Source organism: Wolffia australiana, chromosome 15, assembly GCF_029677425.1.
Source record: "Wolffia australiana isolate 7733 chromosome 15, ASM2967742v1".
Taxonomy (NCBI): domain Eukaryota; kingdom Viridiplantae; phylum Streptophyta; class Magnoliopsida; order Alismatales; family Araceae; genus Wolffia; species Wolffia australiana.
In genome coordinates, this window is record NC_135849.1 from 737,187 (window position 1) to 751,576 (window position 14,390).

Sequence of the window (14,390 nt, forward strand, 5' to 3'; positions counted from 1 at the left end):
CACCGTTTCGGCGCCCCGACATGGCCTACTTCTCCTTCACGAGGGAGATTCTACGGTTACGCTACGTCATATTGGAGCTCGGCTATGTAAAGGAGTCAGCAGCAAGTGCGCCAACTCGCTCGAATCAGACAGCTGCTGGATAGGGATTAATCAAGATTAGTTAGTAATCAAACAATAATAAATATACTCGTTAAAGAACTAGTGATCAGGATCAAATATAGGGCCAAACATAGTTTAGGATTCAACATAGAATGACAGGATCAAACATAGAAACTCAGGATGAAAATCGTAGGCAGAGGGAACATGATCTCGACTCAACGGTCGAGATCAGTGCTCCCACTTACATTATAACGGTCAGCATTTTGTCCCTGTTATAACAAAGATGGGTGCACCGATCAACGGTCACATTCGGTGCACCCACATCAGTTATAACGGTCGAGATTTAATCTCAACCATTTCAAATATATGAACGTCGTATTCGTTGCAACGGTAATACGTTTGATAAACGGAAACTTACTATTTTAACTACGGTACTACAATATAAATACGAACTGATGTTATTCGAACTTCTAGAGGAATGAAACCGATCTAATCTCCATCTATTCTCGGTGTTGTCTTCCTCTTCTTCTCTCTCTCACTCTCTCCTTTCTTCTACTACTTCTCTCCAACCTCTTTCAAGATCTTTTCAGGCTACGCACATATTGGAGTTCTTCTCGCCACGTCAGCGAACCGGAGAAAGATACGGCGGAGGCGAGAGAGAGAAAGATAAAAAGAGAGACGAGAAAGAGCAAGATAAAAGGTGGGGAGACGAGAAAGAGCAAGAGCGAGAAAGATACGGCGGAGGCGAGAGAGAGAAAGATAAAAAGAGAGACGAGAAAGAGCAAGATAAAAGGTGGGGAGACGAGAAAGAGCAAGAGCGAGAAAGATACGGCGGAGGCGAGAGAGAGAAAGATAAAAAGAGAGACGAGAAAGAGCAAGATAAAAGGTGGGGAGACGAGAAAGAGCAAGAGCGAGAAAGATACGGCGGAGGCGAGAGAGAGAAAGATAAAAAGAGAGACGAGAAAGAGCAAGGTCTTAGCGGATAGTTCTCACGGTGGATCTGAATTACGGACCAGCTTTCTATCTCTTCTCTCTCCCGCCCTTCTTTCTTTCTCTCTACAGCCAGTTCCAACGATCTCCGCCGCCCCAGATCATCATCTGCAACTAGAAAGACCAGAGATCATGAAGAATTTTCAGACTCTTACGGGCGCTCTCACGGCGGTGGCATTCCAACTGATAAGGAAGCTGGCACGGAAGCAACGGTTGACCTCATTCAAAGAATTGAGGACCGTTGCTCCCGACAGATTGCTATTTCAAAAGTGGGTTACAACGGCAACTACTGCTATTTCAACAGAAGAACAACGGTCGGCAGGGCACCAGCAATTCAACGGTCATATTGATGCATATAAATACCGGTGTAATACTTCAGTTCATTGAGGCTTTTCTTTCTATTGTGTCTCCCAGGGCAGCGGCTCCGCCCGTCGCCCTGTCCTTCCTCTAATCCCTCTCTAACTTCTGTTCGGTGATTCAGCCTAAATGGCTTGCTTTTGAAGATCGTGAGATGCCCATTCTCTCTTCTTCTTCTCTACTCCTATCTTCTTGGTTACCGGGCGTCTCACGTTTCTTAACAAGAAGAGCTACACTCGAGGCCCTCAGGCCGAGGGGTCGCCATGTGTTCAGGCCGGAGTTTGGAGTTGGGAGTTTCTGAGAAGAGAGGGGGGGATAACGGCTGCGGCCTGCGGATAACATAAATCTCGAAAGTTCATCCGATGAAGAGCTTTTCTAATTGGCAAGAGAGAGAGAGAAAAGAATCCCCGCATGGGAATTTTCATCCTCGAAACGCGAGCGAGAAGTAGCGTACGCGTCTAAGATCGCTGCCAGCTGGCACACTTGATTAGATCGCTGGCGAATTAGAAATGGGCAAATCAGATTCCACACTCGATTAGATAGGTGGAGGGAGTGAGATTTCCTGAACAGCAGCCGCTCAAATCCCCACTCCCTTCCTCTCTCTATTTTCCTGATTCTCTCTCTAGATCTCACTCCCTCCAGCTCTAGTTTTCTTAGCCTCTCTCTCTCTCTATCTGAAAAATCTCATGCTCTCCCTCTCTCAATTTTCTGATCCCCTCTCTCTAAATTAGGCATCTGGGATCGGATCGGATCGCTCGAATCTTGATCAACAGATTCCAACAAACAAAAGCCGATTCGAACGATTTGTTCGAATCTTTCGATCGAACAGACCCTTTGTTCATGTTTGATCGAAAGTTTCGGAAGAACAATTTGGTTCGTTCGTGTTCAATTGCCATTTTTGTTCGACCTTGTTCGAACAAGTTCGAACAAATGGTCAGCGACTCTCTGGCGGCCGCTGGCTCCGCTGGCGGTCGCAAAGCCAGCGCTGGCGGCCGCTGGCCGGCGCTAGCGGCCACTGGCCGACGCTGGTGGCTGCTGGATGGTCGCTGGCTGGTGCTGGGCAGCCGCTGGCTGTCGCTGGGTGCAGCTGGGCGGCGCTGGCCGCCGCTGGCGCCACCAGACTTGATCAGAACACATTGTTCGATCCGATTCGAACAACGTGTTCGAATCGGATCTTACTCGAACAACCGGTCGGAACAGCCACCTTGTTCTAACAATCCGATCCAAACAGATGCTCAAATGGGGGTCAGATCGGATTTGAACAGGGCAGATCGGTGTTTGGATTCGATCATTCGAAAGCACGATCCGATAGAACATTTGAACGATCTGTCCAAATCCTCGAAGCCTACTCTAAGTTTCACTGTCTCCTTCTCTATCTAATATTCGGATTCTCTCTCTAGATCTCACTTCCTCCCTCTCTAATTTTATTATCCCATCCCTCGAAATCTCACTCTCTCCCTCTCTCTAATTTTCTGATTCTCTCTCTAGGTCTCCTCCCTCTCTCTATTTTCCTGATTCTCTCTCAAGATCTCACTCCATTCCACTCTAGTTTTCTTATCCTCTCTCTCTCTCTGAAAAATCTCACACTCTCCCTCTCTCTCTGTTTTCTGATCCCCTCTCTCTAAATTTCACTCTCTCCTTCTCTATCTAATATTCAGATTCTCTCTCTAGATCCCACTCCCTCCCTCTCTAATTTTCTTATCCCCTCCCTTGAAATCTCACTCTCTCCCTCTCTCTCATTTTTTGATTCTCGCTCTAGGTCTCCCGCCCTCTCTCTATTTTCATGATTCTCTCTCAAGATCTCACTCCCTCCCACTCTAGTTTTCTTATCCTCTCTCTCTCTCTCTGAAAATCTCACGCTCTCCCTCTCTCTATTTTCTGATCCCCTTTCTCTAAATTTCACTATCTCCTTCTCTATCTAATATTCTGATTCTCTCTCTAGATCTCACTCCCTCCCTCTCTAATTTCCTTATCCCCTCCCTTGAACCTCACACTTTCCCTTACTCTCATTTTTTTATTCTCTCTCTAGGTCTCCCCCCTCTCTCTATTTTCCTGATTCTCTCTCTAGATGTCATTACCTCCCGCTCTTGTTTTTCTTATTCTCTCTCTCTCTGAAAAATGTCACGCTCTCCCTCTCTCTATTTTCTAATCCCCTCTCTCTAAATTTTATTCTCTCCTTCTCTCTCTAATATTCTGATTCTCTCTCCAGATGTCACTTCCTCCCTATCTAATTTTTTTATCCCCTCCTCAAAATCTCACTCTCTCCCTCTCTCTAATTTTCTGACTCTCTCTGTAGGTCATCCTCCCTCAAAGCCTCTCCACCAGTTTTTGTCTGGCAAGCGTTTGCTGACTTATGGCATTGACGACTTGGACATCCTGCGTTTAATATTTTGAAAACTACTTTATCACGACTTAACTTTACATCTGATTTACCGTTGCTTCCCTATGTCGTTGAACCTTGTGCTATGTCCAGGGCATAACAATTACCGTATGTTTCTTTTGAACACATATATTCTAACCCTCTGGAATTGGTTTACTCTGATCTCCGGGGTCCGGCTCCTATTCTGTCCCACTCAGGTTTTTCTTATGGGGTTATATCACGGTGTGGCCCGAACTTTTTTGAAAATTCGAGTTACAGCCCTTACTTTTTTTTTGCCGCGACACAGCCCGAAGACCCATTTGGTCCGCAGCCTGTGACGTGGAGTCTACGTGGCTGCCAGGTGGAGTTCTGGCGGAGTCCACCTAGGCAGAATCCACGTGGCAGCCACGTGGATTCCACGTCACAGCGCAATTTGAAGAAAGAAATATTTTATCCCGCCCAATGTGAGTCACCCAAGAGAGAGCTGAGAAAGGCGACGAAGGAGAAGGAGACGGTGGAGAAGGAGGAAGAAAGGGCGCGAGGGAGAAGGGGCTTCTTCTTGGCTACGGGAATCGTTGCGAGCTTCTTCCTGGCTACGGGAATCGTTGAGTTTGCAGATAGTTGTGGAGAGCTTGGTACTCTCCACCCCAATCTGACTGAAGATACTTAATTTTTGAGTTGAATTGTCTTTCAACTTGCCGTTGGAATGTAACAAATGTACTTAAAAGATTGCCTTTTCTTTTTAAAGGGTAGAGCCATACGTATTTACTATAATCATCGATAAATACAACATAGTATGAGAATCCAGAGTGAGAAATCAAGGGGGCTGGGCCCCAAAGATCAGAGTGTACTACTTCGAGACACTGAGTTGAATGATGTAGAGTATTGGAAAAAGGGAGCTTATGAGCTTTTGACACATTACATGAATCACAAACAAAGGTTTTTCTAGTGTGAAGAGCTGGGAGACCGTATTTCTGAATCAGCAATTTCAAGGTCTTGAATTGGGGATGTCCTAGCCTCTGATGCCATCCGGCTTCAGAGATTCGTTCCCCAACACAAGCGGTTTTATGAAGTTGATGATCCAGGAAGTAGAGGCCGTTCCTAACTGTTCCTTTGAGCAGGATCTTGTTGGTGACTTTGTCCTTCACAAGACAAAAGGAATCATGAAATTCAACAACAACATTATTGTCAGAAGTCAATTTTTGAATTGATAGTAGATTTTTAGTGATGTATGGAACATGAAGTATGCTTTTTAGATAGAGAGTTTTATCACAAGTACTAATTTTAGAGTTTCCTATTGCAAGAATATTCAAACCTGTTCCATTACCTATTTGTAGACGATCGTTTCCTTGTTAAGCTTGACTCTGCTGCATCGTGGTTGGATCAGGGGTGACATGATGGGTGACACCGCTATCTGGATACCATCCCTGTTGTTCTGCTGAGTAAGCTTGAGGATACCCACTGGTTTTATTTGCAGGATTTCCAGAGGATAGCCTTATGAATTCCTGACACTCTCTAGCCTGGTGTCCATACTGAGCGCAGATCTGGCACCTTGGTTGATAATTTTGACTCCTTCCTCGATTCTGATTTCTTCCTCTCCAGTTGTCACTTCTGTGGCTGCGCCCTTGGTTTTCAGAATTTCATTGATAGCCGTTGTTTCTGGAGTGGCGACCTTGGTCAAAATTTCTTTGAGAGTGGTCATTTCTCCAATTCTGAGAGCTGTCACTCCTTGAGCCTTGATGTTGATCATGATTTTTATAGCTTTGCTTCTGGACTGAGTTTGCCATAAGAGGAAATCCTCTTGAATTGCCCTTGTGATAATGGCTTAAGTAGTCTTCATGAGCCTTCAAATTTGTAATAATTTGCTCGAACCCCATGTGATCAATGTTAGCATTGATACTAATCACAAAAGAGGAATATTCTGGTGGCAATCCTCTCAAGAAAGTGTAAATTTTTGAAGGCTCACTGACAGGTTGACCCACAATTTCTAAAGCTTCAACAACAGATCTAAACTGCTTGATGTAATCGTCGATAGTCGTTGTACCTTTGGCAATGTTAGAGAATTGCCTATTCAATTCCATAATCCTGGATTGACTCCTCCAGACAAAGGTGTTCTCCAGCAATTCCCAAATTTCTCTCGCTGATTTTGCTTTAGCTACACACGGTAGTACTTGCTCGAAGATGGTAGACTGGATGAAACCCAGTATTTGTTGATCTGCCCTCCACCAATTTTCGAATTCAGGGTGTCCACTGAATTTCCATTTTGATCTGAAAAAGAGGCAGGAGGTGGCACAGTGCCATTAATAAATTTATTCAAACTGTACCCGTTCAAGAGCGGTTGAATAATGCTCTTCCACATCAAGAAATTGTTGGAGTCCAGCTTGACTGCAACAGAGAGTCCCGGGGGAATGATGATGGAGACTGGTCCAAACGTTGTCTGACTTGCAGAATGAGGAACGGCGATTGCAGAAGCTGGAGTTCCTTCTCCGATGATGGAGTCGCCTTGCTCTGATACCATGTTGAGAATCTTGATTCTGGAAGTTGTAAGAAGAGAAAGATGGAGATAAGAAGAAGAGGAGAAGAGAGGAGACACAGGGAATACGCTTTAAGATCGTTGTATTTGTCCGTGTTTGTTGATTACAATCTGTTGAGTACTTATAGTATCTATATAATCTAAAATTAGTAGTTGCCGTTTATATATCCGTTGTAAGCTGTTACAACGGATATATACGTTTAAAATCAGATGTAATCTGGATCGTTATAACAAAAAAGGGCTGCAAAGCGATGACAAAATGATAAAAACGAAAAGCGATGAAAAGAAAATATGAGATGAGTAAGTAAAACGAGTCGAAGGTGGTGCTCCGTCACGCTGTGTATTTGAACCCGGGGTTGCGCGTCGTTGAGGTGGCTCATTCTGTTGGCTGGACATGTGTCGATGGCGGGCTCGATGATGATGCTGGCTCCTCGAGTGACGGCGCTGCGATGTCGGACGGTGCCGCGCCATCAGTGCTCCACCCATTAATGCCTCTTTGTCCTATGATATGTCATGATGAGGCTTCTACCATTACTTCGCGCCCCGAGGACTAATTGATTCGCCTTTGGAAAGTTTGGGAAGCATTCTTCTTTGTCTTTCCAAGTAGTTTCCAAGTCGTGTAGGAAATTTTTAATGATTTATTAAAAATTAATTACAGTAACCATCTAAAACAAGTTGTAGCCGTTATAACTAACTATAACGGTTATGTTAAATTTATTTCTGACCGTTAGATGTATCATAACTATGTTGAATCCTAGCTGGTAGATGTGTCCTATTTATCTTTCATCCTAAGCACTAGATTTCTCTTATATTGAATGTTATCAGCTAAAATGTCATAACTAGTATATGTATATCCTTCTTCTTACAAACTAATCTTATTTTATGTCTATGTAACTATGTTGAATCCTATCAGCTGGAGCTTGACGCGGTGCCGAATGCTGTCAGGACGCTGAGTTTTTCAACTCCTCTATCAAATGGCGCGTTAGAGGGGACTCTAAACGGAGAGAAAGTGATGGATTCTGTCATAACTCTAGAGAGAAAACATGGTTTGTAGAGAGAGAAAGGCACATGAGGTGGTACCATCTAATGAGAGAGAAAGCGATGAATTCTGTCTTGACTCAAGAGAGAGAAAAAAGGTTCGTAGAGAGGGAAAGGCACATGAGATGGTACCATCTAAGGAGAGAGAAATTTATGAGTTCTGTCTTGAATCTAGAGAGAGAACAGGGTTTGTAGAGAGTTCAAGGCACACGAGATGGTACCATCTGAATAGAGAGAAAGCTATGAATTCTGTCTTGCTTCTATATCAAAAATGGGGTTTTAGAGAGAGAAAGGCACATGAGTTGGTGCCATATAAAGAGAGAGAAAATGATGAATTCTGTCTCTACTCAAAGAGAGAGTCAAAAGAGATGCTATTACTCTAGTCGTAGATGCTATGAAAGAGAAAGATGAATTCTGTCTTTATCTAGAGAGATACCAGGGAAGCCTAGAGAGAGAAAGAAGGAAGTGGCTGCTTCAATTATGCCCTTATCAATTCTGTCTCCAATGTCCACCCAGTTGCCCTTCTCATCTCTCTTCTCGTCCACTGCACCTTCCCTTGAACCAGTATTTATAAATATTTTTGTGAACCAGTGTCTCTCGACAATTTTGTGGTACAAGGTAGGGGTAAAGCCATGCAGAGAAATTAAGAAAAAAGTCAAAAAAAATTCGGAAATATTTTGTAGCTTCTTTTCACTGTAGCATCTTATCATTATAGATTCTTTGCTGATGTAAAGCAAAGAATGGGAGTTAATTTTCATTATTTCGCAATCTATTTATATTTTGTCTGTATATTTTCTACAATGTATCATTGCGCAAGGTGAAGACTAAATTCTCAGTCTCAAGATGCTGCCCAGTTCCCCTTCTCCTCTCTCTTCGCCTCCTGTGCGCCTTCCCCTTGAACCAGTATTTCTAAAAAATTTTGTGTGCAGTATTTCTAAACACTTTTGTGGTGCAAGGTGATAAGACCCTAAATTTGGTGTTTATTTCATGAAATTAGCACAATTTTATGCACTTAAAGACTTTGAAATGGGATTCCTATCATATAGTACGCGTCAATTAATTTTTCCATGTGAATTAAGATTTCCCCTAACGTTATGTTAATTATAAGAATTATATAGAATTTATCTAAGCTTCGAATAATTCTGTTTAAATCAAAATGGAAGATTTAAAACTTAATTGATATTAATTAATGCGGGGATGAATTACTCAATTTTGTAGAGTTTCTAGGATTTAATTGGATTTTTTGGGAATTTGTTCGAGGAAAAATTGAAATCTTAAAAAAGGAAAAGATGTATTTATATGTAAATTTTGAGTTTTTATGCAATTTCTAAAGTCAAAGTGGATTTTCTCTGATTTTGCGGCCATTATGCCCTAAAAAAAACAGCATTCGGTCATGGTTGTAAGCAATTAAAATAGTTTTAGGGTTTTAATGCAATTAATATGGATTCATTTAACAGTTTTAAGGAAAACGTAAAGGATATATACATAATTATGGTTTGGATGGCGTCATTTTGTGTGTGCATATTTAATCAGGGTTTTTTTGTAAACTTATAGGACATTCTCTCTCCAACAGGTAAGTTCACGCAATACGCTAGGCCTCAATGCGGCAATCGGTCGAACAGGTGGTGCCTGGTGCAGTAGTCTCTTGTATCACTCAAACTCGTTAATGAATTACACCTGATGGGTCGGCGATTAGGGGCACTCCCTCGGCAAGGCTGTAAGTAGGCGCGTCGGGGTGGCATGCTCGGAAGAGATGTTGTGGGCAGGAAGATCCTCTGGTTGTCACAAGATTGTGACCCTGTGAGCGTGTTTGCACCAATCTCGATCTCCTCCCGCGATGCCTTAGCGGGGGTCTTCACGACACGCGGAGGGGGGGAAGGAAGAGCCGGTCGTAGCACTGGTTGCTCGGCCTCGCGCGGGCGTGGACAGGTGAAGTTAGCGGCGTTGGTGCGAGCAGGTAGGTTTCCCTCCCTTTATTTAATCTTCAGCTCCTCTCCCTTCTCGCTTATACTCTTCTTTCTTCTCTCAAAGGGTGAGACCAAGAAAAAAAAACAAAACAGTTCTTCGATTTCTTCCTGGTCGAAGGTTCTTTGTAATGTCAAAAGTGAGACCAGTCCTCCATTATAATGGGAAGTCAATTGGGCCCCTAATGGGTCTACAAAGAGAGGGTGGGGGTATTGGTCCATTGAGGAGGCCCTTGTATAATGGGCTCCCATTACAAATAAAAAGGGAAAAACAAGGCATAAAAAGAGAAAGGGGAAAACAAGGAGAGTTCAAAATGACTAAGGCTCCCCTCCCACATGACGAAAAGGACACAAGGACGGACGACGGAATCGTCGCGATGTGATAGAAGAAAACAACTCAACAAGTGCAAAAGACACGAAATGTGACTAACAAAGACGAGGGAAACCAAAAATATGATAAAACAAGCACAATTCACCCAGGCTGTTGACGACGTCGGCCGCGGCTAGAATCACTCCTGTTTTGACAGGTCATGGCCATCTGTTTTGACATTTCTCAAAAATACTCTTACTCTTCGTATTTATTTTAACGTCCTCTAGATATAATTTAAATTTGTTTGATTTCCTCCGGGATTGTTATTTTTTCTCTTGAAAGGCCTAAATTCCAGAAAGTGTTCTGACATTTCTCAAAAATGCTCTTGCTCTTGGTATTCATTTAAATGTCCAGTGGGTATATTTTTAATTTGTTTGATTTCTTCTGGAATTGTGGTATTTCTCTTGAAACACCACAATTCCAAGAAGTGTTTTGAAATTTCTCAAAACTATTCTTCCATTCGTTATGTATTTAGACCTCTCCAGATATACTTTGATTCTGTTTGATTTCTTCTGCAATTGTGCTTCATCTCTTGAAAGGCCACAATTCCAGCAAGTTTTTTGACATGAAGATACTCTTACTCTTGGAATTTATTTAAATTTCATCAATATGTAATTTTGAATTTGTTTAATTTCTTCTATAATTGTGGTTTTTCTCATGAAAGACCACAATTCCAGAAAGTGCTTTGACATTTCTCTTAAAAGACCACAATCTGTGCGATCTCTATCACTGGGGAGTTTGACGTCTCCCAAGCTCAGGCAGGACGCCTTTAACATCATCTGGGAATTCCCATGCCCTGGCCAAGAGATTGCAAACTTATTAAGATAGAGAATTCTCTGGAGATTCACATTTCTCATTAAATACACATTCTCTCTCTCTATGTCTAACACTATAAGTTTGTGATCTGTGCTATCTCTTTCTCCAGGGAGTTTGACACATTCCGAGCCCAGGCATGATGCTCTTAACACCTCCAAGAAATTCTCATCTCCTGATCGGGATATGGCAAACTCATTAATATAGAGAATCCCCAGGAGATTCCAATTTCTGAGTAAATACATTATCTCTCTCTATCACTAACACAATGTAAGTTTGCAATCTGGTCTATCTCTATTACCAGGGAGTTTGACGTTGCCTGAACTTGGGTACGGCTCCTTCAACATCTCTAGTGACTTTCCATTCCCTGCTCGAGAGATTGCAAACTTATTAAGATAAACTTGGATGATTCATTCCGTAGATGTTAAAAGTACCTATATGTTTGGACATTCGGAGGAGGGCATATTTATGGAGATCCCACCTAGATTCAAGAATAACCAAAAAAAGAACATACTTTCCGAACCAAACAAGGCTATGGATGGACTTGAACAGTCCCCACGAGCTCGGTTTGGGCGACTTACAACAACAAAGAAATCCATGAATTATCAACATAGTTAAGGGGATACACCCAGGGCATTTAATTATTAATCATAGACTCGGTCCGCCAAAGGATAGTCTATTGATAGCTCAATTACAATAGAGAAGACTGATTGGTAAACTAATCTATCTCACCCCCCCCCCCCCCCATGATCAGATTACCGGCAATAGGGAGAGTGAAAGAATCCAGAATCCATGATTTTTTCTTGCAGGGATTTTGTAATTTAAATTCTCTTAAAAAGTCCAAAAGAACGAACAGGTATTCATGAAAAATTGAAACTAAATTTCGAAATCCCAGTTAAGCTCATTATTATCATAGCTGAGAAAGACTATTCTATGAAGAGGATTTCATGCTAAATAATTTTTTGGCAGGATCATCGGAAATATTGTATCTTCATCTTGATCTCACAATCACTGGCTCCTTTTTTAGGCTTTTGTTGGCTGCAGAAATGGGAAGGCCAGCGGAAGAACACGACATCACAATGATTACTGATCTTTCTTAGGAAAACCAGACAAATTAAACTGATTCTAAAAAAACTAGATCTAACAGATCGATTGTTTCATATAAAGATACAGCAAGTACCAGAAATAAGCCAATCATATCTTCAATGTATAAACTTTTATGTAGAAGTGAATCGTATTGAAGAAATAAATCATTAAAGGGCATTATATTTACTTTGATCTTCACGACTTTCTAAATAAAATTTCCAACATCGCAAAAACTGACTGACGAGGTATAGAATCAAGTTCCAACAAAATTTATCAAGTAAGTCAAATAAGTTGAGTGAAGTTCATTAGAAATTTAAATCAACCATCCCAATTTAATTTTCACAAATCCTAATAAAAAGGCATGTACCAAAAAGCTGGACTTTAGGTAAGTGTTCAGGTTGCAACTAGTTTCCGGATATTCGAATTTCAAATTTTGTATACTGACTTTTCAGAATAAATATGTAATTCGAGCTCCACTATAATAAAATCAAGCTTGTATACGATTTTTCTTATTCAACTACATCAAATTTCACATAAGAAGACATTAGATATTAGGAGATCACTTAAAAGTAAAGATAAATCTCGTAAATAAAGTGAGGAAATTCATTTCAAAATTTTTCTGCAAATTACAGCATCTGATAATGGCATCCACGAAGATTTTTTATTTCCAGCTGAACTCATATTATCCATTTGATTCATCAAGACCAAATAAATTCGGCTATTTCATAAGTTTTAGGTACGAGTTAAAGACTAAAGATACAGATGAATCCGAAAGAAGAAAGAATATATATTTCTTCATCGATTTCGCTTATAATTGGGACCTAAAACGCATCTACATTCTGTTAAAACCTATGATAATCGAAAACACAGCATTCAATAGTAATGGTTATTGAAAAAAACTTAAGAAGGTGCCCTCAAGAATAATTCATCTGATTTTTCTCCATCTGATGGGTTATCGAAAGCGTTTTCTCACTCTCTGATTTTTACCTTCTCTAGTTTCCATTCAAAGATCAAGATACAAATCACGAATCACATTTGAAAAATTTATAAAAATAAGAAATTACAAAGATCAGCCAACAGGATTTCATTGCGCAACAAAAGAAAGTACAAAACAAATAAACAGAAGAAGATGAATTCTCCAAAGAGATATCCGCAATCTCACCTTAAGTCCACTTCAAGAACTCGATCATTCGCCTTGAAGAAGACGGCGAAATGAGTGACAAATCGGCCGGCCAGACGAAGAAGGACGAACAAAAACACGAAAAAGACGAAAAAATTTGATCAGAATCTCTCTCATTTCATCTCTCTCTTGACAAGGATCTGGCAGCCCGGATAAAACTACAAAAGCCATTCAAGAAAAAATTATAAGCGAGATGAAATAATAGAGAGAGATGGACTCACAAAAGATATGAAATATGAGAGAGCGAGAGACTCACAATAGATGAAATAAGAGAAAGAGACTCACAAGAGAGATGATATAAGAGAGTGATAGAGAGAGACTCACAAGAGATGAAATAAGAGAGCGAGAGAGATAAAATAAGAGAGAAAGGAACTCACAAGAGAGATGAAATGGGAGAGAGAGAGAGATTTACAAGAGAGACGAAATAAGAGATAGAGAGAGCCACAGGAGAGATGACATAAGAGAGAGTGAGAGAGAGAGAGAGAGAGAGAGAGAGAGAGAGAGAGAGAGAGAGAGAGAGAGAGAGAGAGAGAGAGAGAGAGAGAGAGAGAGAGAGAGAGAGAGAGAGAGAGAGAGAGAGAGAGAGAGAGAGAGAGAGAGAGACACACAAGGGAGATGAAATAAGAGAGAGAGAAACTCACAACAGAGATGAAATAAGAGAGAGAGAGACTCACAAGAGAGATGAAATAAGACAGCTAGATAGAGAGATTCACAAGAGAGATGAAATGAGAGGGAGAGTCAAACGAGAGATGAAATAAGAGAGAGAGATAGATGGACACAAAAGAGAGATGAAAGAAGAGAGATCTATTTAGTAGTAGATTTACGGGAATAAAGGGTCAGTTCCTCATCCGTTGACTTTGGATTTTACTCCGCCGTTCTCTCGCCAGAAGAGGAGAAAAATCTCAAATGTAAACGTGTCGTAGTAATCATCCGTGGTTTGGTATCCTCCTGGGCTGAATCCCTCAAACTTAAATCCCTCCTCGGTAAAACCCACCACAACGCACGGCCCGCGGAAGTATTGAGGAGTTTTACTCGCCGATCAAGAGCTGTGAAGACAGCTCGGGAGGCAGCCCACTCACCATTGATTGAAATCATCAAGCATAAGACCTTCCTCTTCGCCGGCAGACGGCTCGAGCGACCGTCTCCACAGACAGCCGATGACTCTTCCGATAGGAACAAATAAGATTAGTTAGTAAAATCAAATATATTATATATACTCGTTAGAGATTAGATAATGGGATTCAATATAGGATTAAACATAGATTAGGATTCAAGATAGCTAGGATCAAACAGTAGCCGGCTCGGATTAAAACATTAAAGAGTTATAACGGTCCAGATTCATCCTGAGGTATCCGTTATACACTGTGGGTTCATAGCACCGATCAACGGCTGTGATCGGTGCACCCATTCAGTTATAACGGACACGATTAGTCGTTATAGAATCGGATGTAGCACACCGATCGGACGGCTGTGATCGGTGCTCCCGTTTTGTTATAACGGTCAAGATTGAAACAAGTATTTGTAAACTTATATCCGTTGTAAACTGTTACAACGGATATAAACTCGATAACTACTTATATCTACATATAAATACAACCAAT

General features: G+C 41.3%; 1 long non-coding RNA gene across 2 annotated transcripts; it reads right to left on the minus strand.

The window, feature by feature from the left end:
- Positions 1 to 10,525: 10,525 nt before the first annotated feature.
- Positions 10,526 to 14,080, minus strand: LOC144713331 (uncharacterized). Of its 2 annotated transcripts, XR_013584020.1 has the most exons (3): positions 12,772 to 14,080; positions 10,825 to 10,890; positions 10,526 to 10,698 (listed from the first exon to the last, which is right to left on the minus strand). It is a non-coding gene; the product is annotated as an uncharacterized LOC144713331 (long non-coding RNA). The 2 variants fall into 2 exon arrangements; XR_013584021.1 differs by lacking the exons at positions 10,526 to 10,698; positions 10,825 to 10,890 and adding an exon at positions 11,363 to 11,561.
- Between the last annotated feature and the right edge of the window lie 310 nt (positions 14,081 to 14,390).